This window comes from Lissotriton helveticus, chromosome 8, assembly GCF_964261635.1.
Source record: "Lissotriton helveticus chromosome 8, aLisHel1.1, whole genome shotgun sequence".
Classification (NCBI taxonomy): domain Eukaryota; kingdom Metazoa; phylum Chordata; class Amphibia; order Caudata; family Salamandridae; genus Lissotriton; species Lissotriton helveticus.
Window position 1 is genome coordinate 1,111,523,537 of NC_136069.1, and position 12,283 is coordinate 1,111,535,819.

The 12,283-nt window shown below is 47.2% G+C and overlaps 1 pseudogene; it reads right to left on the reverse strand.

Annotated features, from left to right (window-relative positions):
- LOC144773856 (uncharacterized) overlaps positions 1-10,705 on the reverse strand; it is a 34,124-nt pseudogene extending 23,419 nt beyond the window's left edge.
- Positions 10,706-12,283: the final 1,578 nt, after the last annotated feature.

Genomic DNA, 12,283 nt, shown 5'->3' on the forward strand with positions numbered 1-12,283 from the left:
GCCACGCCGTGCCCGGCTCAGCCTGGCTCTGCCTCTGAGTCTGCCAAAAGTATGTTATAGTTCCAGTTATCAGTTCAGTCCTCCTTCTCTGCATTCCTAAGCTACTGAACCGCATCAATAGTTTCCGTCATTGTCTAGCCTTTCCGGCTCCATGTAAGAGAAATACTGTATTTAATGGTCATTTCATATTCTTCATCACACACTACATGTAGAATAATGCATGGTCCAGTCTTAGAATCAAGTTAGCCTTTCCTCTCCTGACTTCTAGTTTATATCAACATGTTCTCTAAACATCAGATACTAGATACTGTTTAGGTACATGTCGCCCTGACTCTCCAGACTTCAGTCTCTGCTCCTAGCACAGAGTTCATAGCCCCCAGCTTCTCCTAGTGATACGTCATTGCCAGTTTGCGCGCACCACCAGGTTAGAGGTCCCGGCTCATTAGGTAGCCCCCTCCATGGTTTCCGCCCCATTCATGACATATTCTGTTACGTTTGCATCACATGTCTATGTATACGCCCTGTTACACCCAGTTACACCTACTTTCACCCTTATCTCTCGCGACTGCTACGCGTCACGCCTCTTGCTCCACCCACTGCTACGCCTATTGCAATGTAATGCTATGTGTTTGCGCTATGTATATATGCTCATGTACTGTTATTAAAAAGGGTTCCCTTTCCCTTGTCCAGATTCTGCCCCCGGCAGCGCTGTCATCCTATTCCTGTGCAGGTTGTCCTGTTCCTGTCCTTATCCTGTATTAAACCTGCATAACTCCTACTACCTCGAATTTTGACTCTTATTTATTGAGCTATCTGTTATTCATTCATGCATTCAAAAATAGGGTATTATTTATTTATTTACCACATGTTCTAGGCGTAAATGTCGGTCTGGAAATCTAGATTTACCTACATACGCTATTCTGGCGGTATTCTCGTCCTCTACCTCTTCAGTAGAAGAGTCATTTTCTTTCTCGCTTCCTAGAGCTTCTTTGCGTTGTTCGTGTAACCTTATTATTTCTTTACAAATTTTCTTGTACATACTCTCTATACTGTTGAGTGTCTTGTGCTTACCCTCGGCTATATTATCACTCCACCTTGTCAGAACTTTCATTTCGACCGGATCTTTAGTCGGGGAATCTTGTTCCCGTATTAAACAATTTATCAGAAACTTTAATAGCATAAACTGGATCTCGGCTTTTCTGAGAGACATGACTTCAGCAATACTTTCTGGATCTTGTCCTGTACGAATGAAACGATACATTCTGTCTAGATCTTCTTTCATATTCGGTAGGGTGACCAAATACTCGGACACCTGTCTTATACGCACGGAGTATAGAACCATACTATCCTCGCCTGGGACTGGATCATAACAGCATTCAGTAAGAACTCGCCTGATTTCTGCAATGGACTGATATTTGGGCGTACGTTGTAACGCACGTTCATGTAACTCGACTGCTCCTAAACGTCTACTTGGCGGCGGGGTACCAGGAGGACCTCCTCCCGCGGCCCCTATACTGGAATCGTCGACTGATACTCTTCGTGCTGGCAGAGTGACTGATGTAGCGGGAATTTGTACTACGGGCTGGACCGGGGGTACCGTAACAGGTACTGCAACAGGTGCCCCGGTGGCTGGAAGACCATGAATTACATTATTTACAGGAGCTGGTGGAACAGGATTTGCATATTCTGGGACTGTGTCGTCCAAATAGGACGAGAGAAAAATATCAGCTGCGGTCGGTTTGTGACGTAGCTTGGTCGGAACTAAGGGTGGCGGAAAATTACTGGATGCCTCCGGGGTGGCTTTTGGCAAGCCCTCGGCAAGGAGAGGATACATACCCTTAATGAGGGCATTCCTCTGTCTGTCTGACTGTTCGGTTTTAACTCGTTCACCTATTTCGATTAGTTCCCTTTCTTGGGCTCTTTCTAGGGATTCTCTACTTAATTCTGACTTTCTGATTTCTTTTTCGGTTCTTTTATGAGATTCTTTGCGCCATAACTCGATGGCATCTTTCTGTGACTGTCTGGCTTTCTTTTTCCATAATGCTTCTTCTACTCGCATGATGCACTCGGCATCCCATGTACCCGATACGGGCCATCTATATTTCTCTTCTAATTCCTTGGTGTACTCGACCCATAAATCTAGATATAATATGGCACTTATGCCATGCTTTTGATACATAAAATGACCTGGACTGTCCCTAGGCGGGACAGGAACTGCTTCTTCTAACAGACCTTTTCTAGTTTTTAACTGACGTAATTTGGAAAACAAAGGCATGACTGGGCTGGAGTCTAGACGCAATACAATTACAATTACAATACACAATGAACACGATAATTACTGAAGATACACCACTTTCATACCACGACATTGAAATACATGAATGACATTTAAAATAACAGTTTTGACAAAATACTACCTGGAATACTGAAAACAGAATACATGAATTTCTCGAGAATCAGAGCGGACTAGAACAGAAACTAGATGCACTGCTAAAACAGTACGAAACTTACCGGTCTCATAAAGAGACACGTCAGGACCCGCATCCACCTAAATGAACACTTCGTGTTGGATCTGTGTACCCCAAACCCACGGACCAGAGACAATGCAATTGACCCTGTCTAGATACTACCCCAGCAACGGTACTCACCGGGCAGCAAGAACGGAAGGCCTCGGACTGGACTGGACTGCTACGACGACGGACTACGAACTTCGGACTTCAGTTACGGGTGGGCCTCCGGATACCTCGGACCTTGGACTCTCGGCTTGGGCTCTGGTCGGGACTCGCCGCGTTCCTCCACCGCCTCGTCTGGATGCTGGACCGCAACCTCCGTCTCCTCCGTGGGCCTGAGGGATACTTGAAGCAGAAATATCTGCACGTGCACGGTATGGTTCCGTCACGGCTGCAGAGGATCAGGGGGCTTGCGTGGCTTCACCGGCGCGTGGGGAAAGGGCAAGTCCCTATTCGGGCGCCATTATGTGGTAAATAAATAAATAATACCTCTATTTTTGACTGGATATATAATAACAGATAGCTCAATAAATAAGAGTCAAGATTCGAGGTAGTCGGAGTATGCAGGTTTAATACAGCATAAAGGACAGGACCAGGACAACCTGCACGGGAATAGGATGGCAGCGCTGCACAACTTAATAACAGGGCACAAGCATATATATACTTAAACAAAATACATGATGTTCAATACAATAGGCGTAGCAGTGGGCAGGGCCTGTAGCAGTCGCGAAAGATAAGGTAGAAAGAAGGTGTAACAAGAGGCGTGAACAGGGCGTATACATAGACATGTGATGTAAACGTAACAGAATATGTCATAAATGGGGCGGAAACATGGAGGGGGCTACCTAAGGAGCCGGGACCTCTAACCTAGTGGTGCGCGTAAGCTGGAAATGACGTGTTACTAGGAGGAACTGGGGGCTATGACTTCTGCGCTAGAAGCAGAGACTGAAGTCTGGAGAGTCAGAGCGACATGTACCTAAACACTATCTAGTATCTGATGTTTAGAGAACATGTTGATAGAATCCAAAAGTTATCAGGGTAAAGGCTAACAGATTCTAAGACTGGTGCATGCATTATTCTACATGTAGTGCGTGTTGAGGAATATTAAATGACCATTAATACAGTATTTCTCTTACATGGAGACATTAAAGCTAGACCATGACGGAAACTATTGATGCGATTCAGTAGCTTAGGAATGCAGAGAAGGAGAGCTGGACTGATAACTAGAATCATAACATACTCTTGGCAGACTGGCAGGCAGAGCCAGGCCGAGCCGGGCACTGTGAGGCAGGAAGTGAGTGAAGGGTCAGGGATACAGGTGGGGGCTGTATCGCTCCTCAGCGAGGGTTCAGGAGACAGGAGCTGAATCTGAGTCCGGGCCCTTTTGAGGCCTAGAAACGGGGACTTTACAATGAAATAACGTGCACACTGAGAAACGTGGCAACGTAGCTTTACATAGGCCTAATACTCGTAGCTTTCACGAGAACTGGAAACTGGCATACTAGAGATGGACACAACTGCAATTGCGTCTTTAATCGATCATGGGGAATACATATGCATATTAATCATGCACACACAACATAGGATGGGGAACACGTAGGGACACAGAACATGGCAAAATTTACTTTTCCACAACACCACGGAGGGTCCAGGGAACGAAGGTGCCGCAGGTCAGTCCCCAGATAATGCTGCCTTGCTGGCGGTGATTAATCCATCGCGGACCGTGCTTGAGGCGCAGATCGGGGCAGTTGGTTCTGAAGTATCGTACTTATGTCAAGACCTCCGCAAGGCAGTGGACAGGATCATGGAGGCGGAACCAGGCTCCCTACGTTGGAGGACTCCGTGACGACTCTCCAGAAAAAAGTTAATAAACTTACAGACATGACGCAGGAGTTTGCTTCGCATGTCGAAAACGCCGATGGTAGGGCTCGGTACAACTACATATGCCTGGTTGGCTTCCCGGAAGGATGCAAAGGCACCTCGATGGATGAATTCCTTACTGGATGGTTTAAGTCCTTACTGCCTTCTGATGCTATGTCCCCCTATTTCGGAATTGAGAGGGCACATCGGGCTCTGACCAAAGAGCTGCCGCCAGAAGAACGATCAAGATCAGTAATTGCCGACTCCTCAACTATGCAGATCGAGACAACATACTTTGGTGCACCAGGGGTTTAAGGACCAAATGCTCTTTTATTCTCACCAAATTATGGTATTCCCTGACTATACTAGATTGGTTCAGCAACAACGCCAATCCTTTGTGGTGGCGAAACACAAACTCAGAGAATTGGACATGTCCTATATGCTGCTATACCCCGCCAGACTGAAGGTTCTTTTCTGACTCTCCCGAGGAGGTATTTGCCTGGACCTGTGAAAGGGCGCATCTCAAACCTCACACACCGCCTCCACTAGATTCTGTCACCTCGCATTGCTCCCATAGGAGTGGACAGAACAGAGACATGTTGAGACGGCGGCACAGATCCTGTTTCAACTGGAGAGCTCACAATCAGGTCGAGACAACCCAGTGATCCTGTTCAGATGGACACATAGTCCGATGTTGCAGGCGCTGACCTCCTAGCGGGGCTTTGAATGCTATATACTGGGGTCCCACCTGTAGCTCTAGGAGATAAACGGACAGTCCATAAGCCTGGACATTTAGTGTTATGTTGTATAATGTGGGGTATGGTGTTTTTTTTTGGTGGGACTGCTTGGGACTTCTTGTTTGGGGCCCGAGTAACGTCTTCACCGCAACAGGTACTCCTTGTTTTTGGATGTATTGGGGAGGGGGTGGGCGGGGGGTTGTTGTTTTTTTATTGTTAGCACAGTTTTTAGCACCGAACACACTGATACATCCCATGCTAACAATATGGGGACCACACACCTGGACTATGACAAGGGTTGATGACACACCAAATGAGTAACTCTCCGTTGGGAGAACAGAACATTATATTGTGAGATGTATGTGGTCTGCTGAATAAAATTAAGCAATGGGTGGTTCTCCTTTTAGCAAAACAATATGACGTAGACATTCTTCTGTTGCAGGAGAAACTCTTGGGCAATAAAACTCCATGCCTTAGTAGATGTGGTTATGCCACTGTTTATCACTCCGGGTTTACATGTGGTGCAAGGGGGACAATGATCCTGATTCACCGCCCTGTGCTGATCCTTATTTCTTGACATTGGTTGACCCGGGGGGGCGATTTACCATAGTCTCTGGCATGGTCACGGGTGAACAGATAACGATTGGGAGTATTTATGCCCCTGCCCCAATGGGACAAACATTCATAGACAAAATGACCCATCTTTGGAGTGATTTTCCTGACGGTCCTACAATCCTGGGTGGTGACTTGAATAACGTGATCCCTTAGATGGGTGGCGTGCAGTACGACCGGACAAACCCCCCTCTAAATCCAATCTGAATGTCCTGGCACACACATTGGGATGGTCAGACACATGGTGCATGTTTCACCCTATGACACCCTGGTTCTCATATACATCAGCTGTGCACCACACATCATCGCGGTTAGACTACATATCTCTTCCACACAGCTTCGTGCACAGATTAGCGTATACCTCCATCCTATCCAGGGGTCTCTCTGACCACTTACCCGATTACGCCTGCAGGTTCGTCGGGCCCCATGCAGGTGGAGTATGTCCCCCTGGCCTCCAAGGGATACTCAGTATACCACAGAATATCTTCGGTATAACGTAGATTCATCCTCATCGCGTATAATACTATGGGAAGCCCTAAAGCCAACAATTAGTGGGGCAGATATAAGCTACCGTACAGGTGAGAAATGGAGATGCCTGACTCAGATACTTGAACTGGAGGAGCGCTAAAGCCAGTTGGAGCTGCAAATGCTCGGAGGGTAGGACCCAAGCACTCAGCGAAATCTTCTACTTACTTAACAACAAATTCACCAGCTCCCTACAGATGAGGCCAAATAAGCGTGGCTATCGACCCATCATAGGATCTACCAATGGGGTGATAAGTCCTGCAAAATGCTTCATCGGCTCTGTCAGGCTAGGTCAACCCCTGTGCACGTACCCCTCCTGAGGGACCTGGATGGTACGCTCTGAACTCCCCCCCCCCCGAAAACAGTGGTCCAAGCTTGTGCATCCTTTAATGCCGATCTCTAACAACAGCAAGAGCTGATAGTGGAGCCCCTCATAGGTGAATTTCTATTGGATATTTCCCCTCATAAGCTCTGCAATCCAGTGCGGGACTTGTTGGATAGCCCTATAACGATAGATGAATTGAAGGCAGCATTAGCGAGCATTCATCCAGGTAGGGCCCCAGGTCCGAATGGCTTTCCAATCGACTTTCTGCATCCACATATGACAACCTTGGGTCCGCATCTGCTGGAGGCACTATGTGAAGCCCTAGAGCAGCATATCCTGCCCATGGACTAGCGGAATGCTGAGATCATGGTGTTCCTCAATTCTGGCCATCTCCCTGAGGACCCAGCCTCGAATCGTCCTATCTCATTGCTCAATTTTGGGTCCAAGCTCCAGGGAAAGGTCCTGGCAGACTACCTCCATTCATGCATCCAAGATCTTATTCACCCTAACCAGTCTTGCTTCATGCCACAGCGCTCCAGTAGACATAATATTAGGCGAGTCCATAACGCCACTGCAGGAGCTCACAGACTTGGTCGCCCGGCAGCTGTACTGCTGGCCGACATTGATGAAGCATTTGAGTCCCTGAGCTGGATCTACCTTTCGAAACTCCTTCATGCCATTAACCTGGGGCCTCGATTCATAGCTTATACCCAGCTGTTATATACTGATCTCTCCGCATCTGTTCGTGTGGCAGGTTTTCGGTCTGCCCCCTTTCCCATCCACCTCGGCACGAGGCAGGGATGCCCCTTGTTCCCTCTCTTATTTGCCCTAGCCATAGAGCCCCTAGCGGTGTGAGTATGTCAGGACCCGCTAATCTGGGGGATAGATTAGACACAGGAATACTCAGACAGAATCGAGCTATACGCAGAGGATGCTCTTTTCTTAATGTCGGACCTGTGGTTCTCGGGCCCGTGTCCTCCAGATTCTTCAGGTTTTGCCGAAACCACTGGGTTGAGCACCAACCCATCTCAATCCACATTCTTTCCTATTTGCGGGGAGCAGAGGAGTCAAGTGTGGGCTTCCGAATTATCCATTGCCACTACAGGATTTAAGTACATGGGGGTCTTTATATCACCATGCCCCAAGGCCTCGTGGGTGCTCAATACTGCCCTGTTACTCCCAGCCTCTCACCTCTTGGTGATAAATAAATGGTGGTATGGGTCCCGGTCGGATCCAGCCTACGCAGTCGAGCGGGAGGCCATGGCTGGCTCCCACTTGCTGCATCTCCTATACAGTAAAGCATCCCTAGAAGAACTCCCTCCAGCATGTCGGACAGTCATACAAGTCTGGAGATGCACTGTTAAATCCATGGAATGGTAGGGCAGATTAAAAGGCTCCACTCCACTTTGGCAGGCCACGTACCGCTCTGAATGGGTTACATAAATGGGACCTTATTGGGATCTCTGTGCTTGGGGATATCATGCAGGCAACTATACTTAAGTATTTTCAGCTGTTGCAAACCAATTAGATTTTGCATAAGCCTCAGTTTCATCGCTATCTGTAACTTCGACATGCCATAGACCCCCAGATTTGTCATTTGGAGGCCCTACCAGAATTCCACCCATCTGCTAGAAGGCTGGCTCCTGATGGGGGACATAGGGGATCACAAAATCAGACAAATTTATCAGACTCTTAGCACGCACACTAAAACCACCATACACAAAAGTAGAGCTGAGTGGGAGGCTGAATTTGCCGACCCTCACAGACAACAATTGGACAGAAGCACTGGCTAGTCCCGAGTATGCGGTGGTGTCCTCCTGGTGCTGACTCATCCAGTTTAAATAACTCCACCGGGTATATTACACTTGTCGTAGGCTGTGGAAAATGGGTGTCATGCAGTCTCCTCTGTGTCTCTGCTGCAGCGGCGACAACAGTTCCTTTCTCCATACTGTGTGGATCTGTACAGGGATTCAGTCATTCTGGACTCGAGTGACGTCCTGCCTGGGTCAGGTTCTGGCATGGACCAGACCGCTCGACCCCAGATTGTTGCTCCTGCATAGCACAGATGATATAGGGGGAACCGCTACAAGTAGCACCTCCTATTCTTAGGTCCTACCCTGGCGGGATAACGAACAACACTGGAAGGCTTCATCCCCACCTAGCGTTACTGGATGTAAAAAGGCAATGGACAGATGTATGACTGCGGAGATTGTGGTTTTTCAGGCGAGATGGTGTCCCCAGAACACAGATAGATCTGGGCCCGCTGGACCACATATCGACTTGCCACCACTAATGCAGTCCGCCTCCCACCATCCCATTGCACAATTGGTGGTTAGAAACTCACCTGATTAGTCTGATGACCTTGACTTTCTGTGGTCGAATATTGGTATATAATGTGCATGTAATACTCTCTGGGTGTGTTTGGTGTTGTTTGATGTATTTCTGGTCTGCTGTTCAGCATATCATATGGTTTTTGTATGATGTAACTAGAAACTGTATGCTGTGCTCACTAGTTGTATTATCTTTGCAGGGCTTTGCCCGTATGGTACTTTGGAAAATTGGTTAAAAAATTGTTGTTAACAATAAAAAAGACTGATTTGCATATAGCTGGGTCTGAACTGAGGTGGAGAAGTGAGCTAAAAAACGATGTTGGATTCAATCCAGATCTGTGACTGGGGGTGAGTGCCTGAAATGTTTCAGCACTCATTCCATCATCTTCTTGTGTTTACTTTGTTTGCCCTAAGTTGTTAGGGTATGCCCAGATGTGGGTCCCTTTCTCACTTTGCCACTGGATGCAAGCTAGCCTGGCTGATGAGGAGTGTTACCCCAAAATCGGTCCCGGATGCTTGTTTCCGGTTCAGGGAAGACCATGCTTGGCAGTTTGGGCAGGACTGTTCCCATGAGGCACAGGGTCAAAATTGATTTGCATATGGCTGGTTCAGAACTGAGGTGGCAAAGTGAGCTAAAGAACGATGATGGATTCAACCCAGATCTCTGACTGCGGTGAGTGTCTGAAAAGTTTCAGTGCTTCATCCATCATCTCCTTGTGTTTGCTGATGGTGTTTGGCCAGCAGCTTTGTAGGATTTTCCACAGACAAGTGTTGCTGAAGGTCTGGACTTTCTTAGTGGTGGTTATTGTAGTCCTCCAAGTTCCTGCTCCATACAGATTATACATTGGTGTTAAAAAGTCTGATCTTGGTTTGCAGCATTAGGTCCTTGGAGCTCTAGATCTTCTTTAGCAGAATAAAGGCAGGCCTTGCTTTGCTGATTCTTGCATTGACATCAGTGTCTGTTGCACCCTGCTTCTGTATGGCACTGCCCAGGTAGCAAAAGGCCTCAACCTCTTCCAGTGAATTGCCTGCAAGAGTGACTGCAGTTGTGCTGGCTGTGCTAGCCTTCAGGATCTTGTGGATGTTGAGGCCAAATTGTGCTGCAGTGGAAGCCACATTGTCAGACTTCTCTTGCAGCTGCAGATGGAAATGGGAGAGTAGAGCCAGGTTGTCTGCAAAGTCCAGGTCTCCGTGCTGCATCTAAGGTGTTAAGTGGTTGCCATTTCTTCTCCTTGATGTGGATACCTTCATGATCCTGTCTATGGCCAGGAGGATGAGAAAAGGCGAGAGCAAACAACCCTGGCGGACTCCAGTCCTCACTTGGAAGGCTTCCCTGAATTATCCTCCATCACTATCCTGAAGGTCATTCCCTCGTAAGAGTTCCTGCTGATTCTTACGAGATTCCCACACCTTAGTGTCGGAGCAGTTTCCAAAATTGACGGCTCAATGATGATACACTGTGTTGGGATCTGGTCAGTGCAGGAACTATCTTTGTGGAAGCCAGCTTGCTGGTCTCACTGATGAGCGTCAACTTGTTCCTTCATTCTGTTCAGGTTGACTCTGTTGAACACTTTGCCTGGGATTGATAGAAGAGTTATCCCTTGGTAGTTACTCAGGTCATCTTTCTTGGGGATCTTGATGAGATATCCCTCCTTCCTGTCTGATAGCACATTTCCTCTTCCTGGATCCTTCGAAATATGGGGTAGAGCATGTCTATTGATGTTTCAATGTCTGTCTACGGTGCCTCTGAGTAATGTTGGCAGGTCCTGCTTCCTTCCCATTTTTCAGATGTTTGATGGCTTGCCGTTTTTAGTCCTTGGCTGGACTGCTGAAGTCGATTGGCAAGTCTTTGTCAGCTGTTTGTATGTCTGGTAGAGACTGTAGCACGGACTAGTTCACCAGCTCTTCAAATTCCTCCACCCATCTTCGCTGTTGGTCTTCGTTACCCACAATTGTCTCTCTGGACTGTTGTATCTTGCAGAGAATTTCCTTGTTGTGTTGTAGAGTTCCTTCAAGTTTCCATGGCTTACTGCTTCCAGGGCTTCTGTGGTATGACCATCGATGAATCTTCGCTTGTCTGCTCTTAAGCTTCTCTTTGCTTCCTTGTTGGTTTTGGCCTATTCACATCGAGTTTTTGCTCTTTTTACTTTTGTACAGCTGGTGTTGACTACAGTTTCTTTTCCTTTCTCTCTTTGGTTTTCCAGAGAGTCTTGCTGTAGATCCATTCTTTATGCTAGCGTTTCTTGGGACCCAGTGTCTCCTGGCAGGTTGATGTCATTGCTGCTTCAATCTTCTCCCACTGACTTTCTACTGGCTCTTAGTCATCCACTAGTTCTTGCTGACTTGAAACTTGTTACTGAGGGTGACAGATAATTCACTCCAATTCTGTGTATCTTTGAGGAGGCTGGAGTTATATCGCTGATATTGGTTTGTTGGTTCCATCCATGCTTGCTTCCGCTTTAACTTTACCTTTGCCATGACAAGTTAATGATCTGACATCATGTCCGCTTCTCTCATCACTATCATATCCTGCAGGGACCTCTGGAACATCTTGGCAATGCAGACAGTTGATCTGATTCTCTGTTGAATGGTCTGGTGACATCCACATTGCCTTTTGTATTATTTTGTGTGGGAATACACTAACGCCTATCACCAAACTGCTCAGGGCACATAGATCTGTCAGCCTTTCACTGTTCTCGTTCATGTCCCCAAAGTCATGGTTGCCCATGACGTCTTCATACCCAGTGTTGTCACTTCCAATCTTAACATTGAGGTCCCCCATCAGTATGGTGATGTCTCTCTCAAAGCATTTCTCCAGGATGGACTGGAGTCTTTTGTAAAACCGCTCTTTTTCCTCTTTTTTGCAGTCATTTGTAGGTGCATAGTACTGGATAACATTCATCTTTTATTTTGTGAGGATGGTCGCTGTGATAATTCTAGGACTGTGGGCTTCCCATCTAATCAGAGTGCTGTTGGCTGCTGTATTAGCATCAGTGCTACTTCCTAAGCATGTGGGGCATGCTCTTCCTCATGTCGGGTATACAGAAGCATTCCTTCTGGAACCAGTCTTTTCTGTCTGGACTGTGTCCATCTGATCTCACTGATGCCAAGCAAGGCAAGCTTATATTTTCTCATCTCTGCATGCCACCTAGTCTGTCTTGCCAGTCTCGTACATGTTGCTCACATTCCATTACCCAATGGTGATGGTGATGGTCTTGGTCGAAAGCAGGTTGATCGGCTTTGTGGCTTTCATGGATCTCTGGCTTTCAACAGAAGGTGTCATAGCTCTCTGTTATGGAGATCCCTCTCTCCCCAAGTTCGTGATGTCTTTTGGTCTTTTAGAACAAACAGTAGAGCAAAATTTGGCTACCTGACATTTCACCA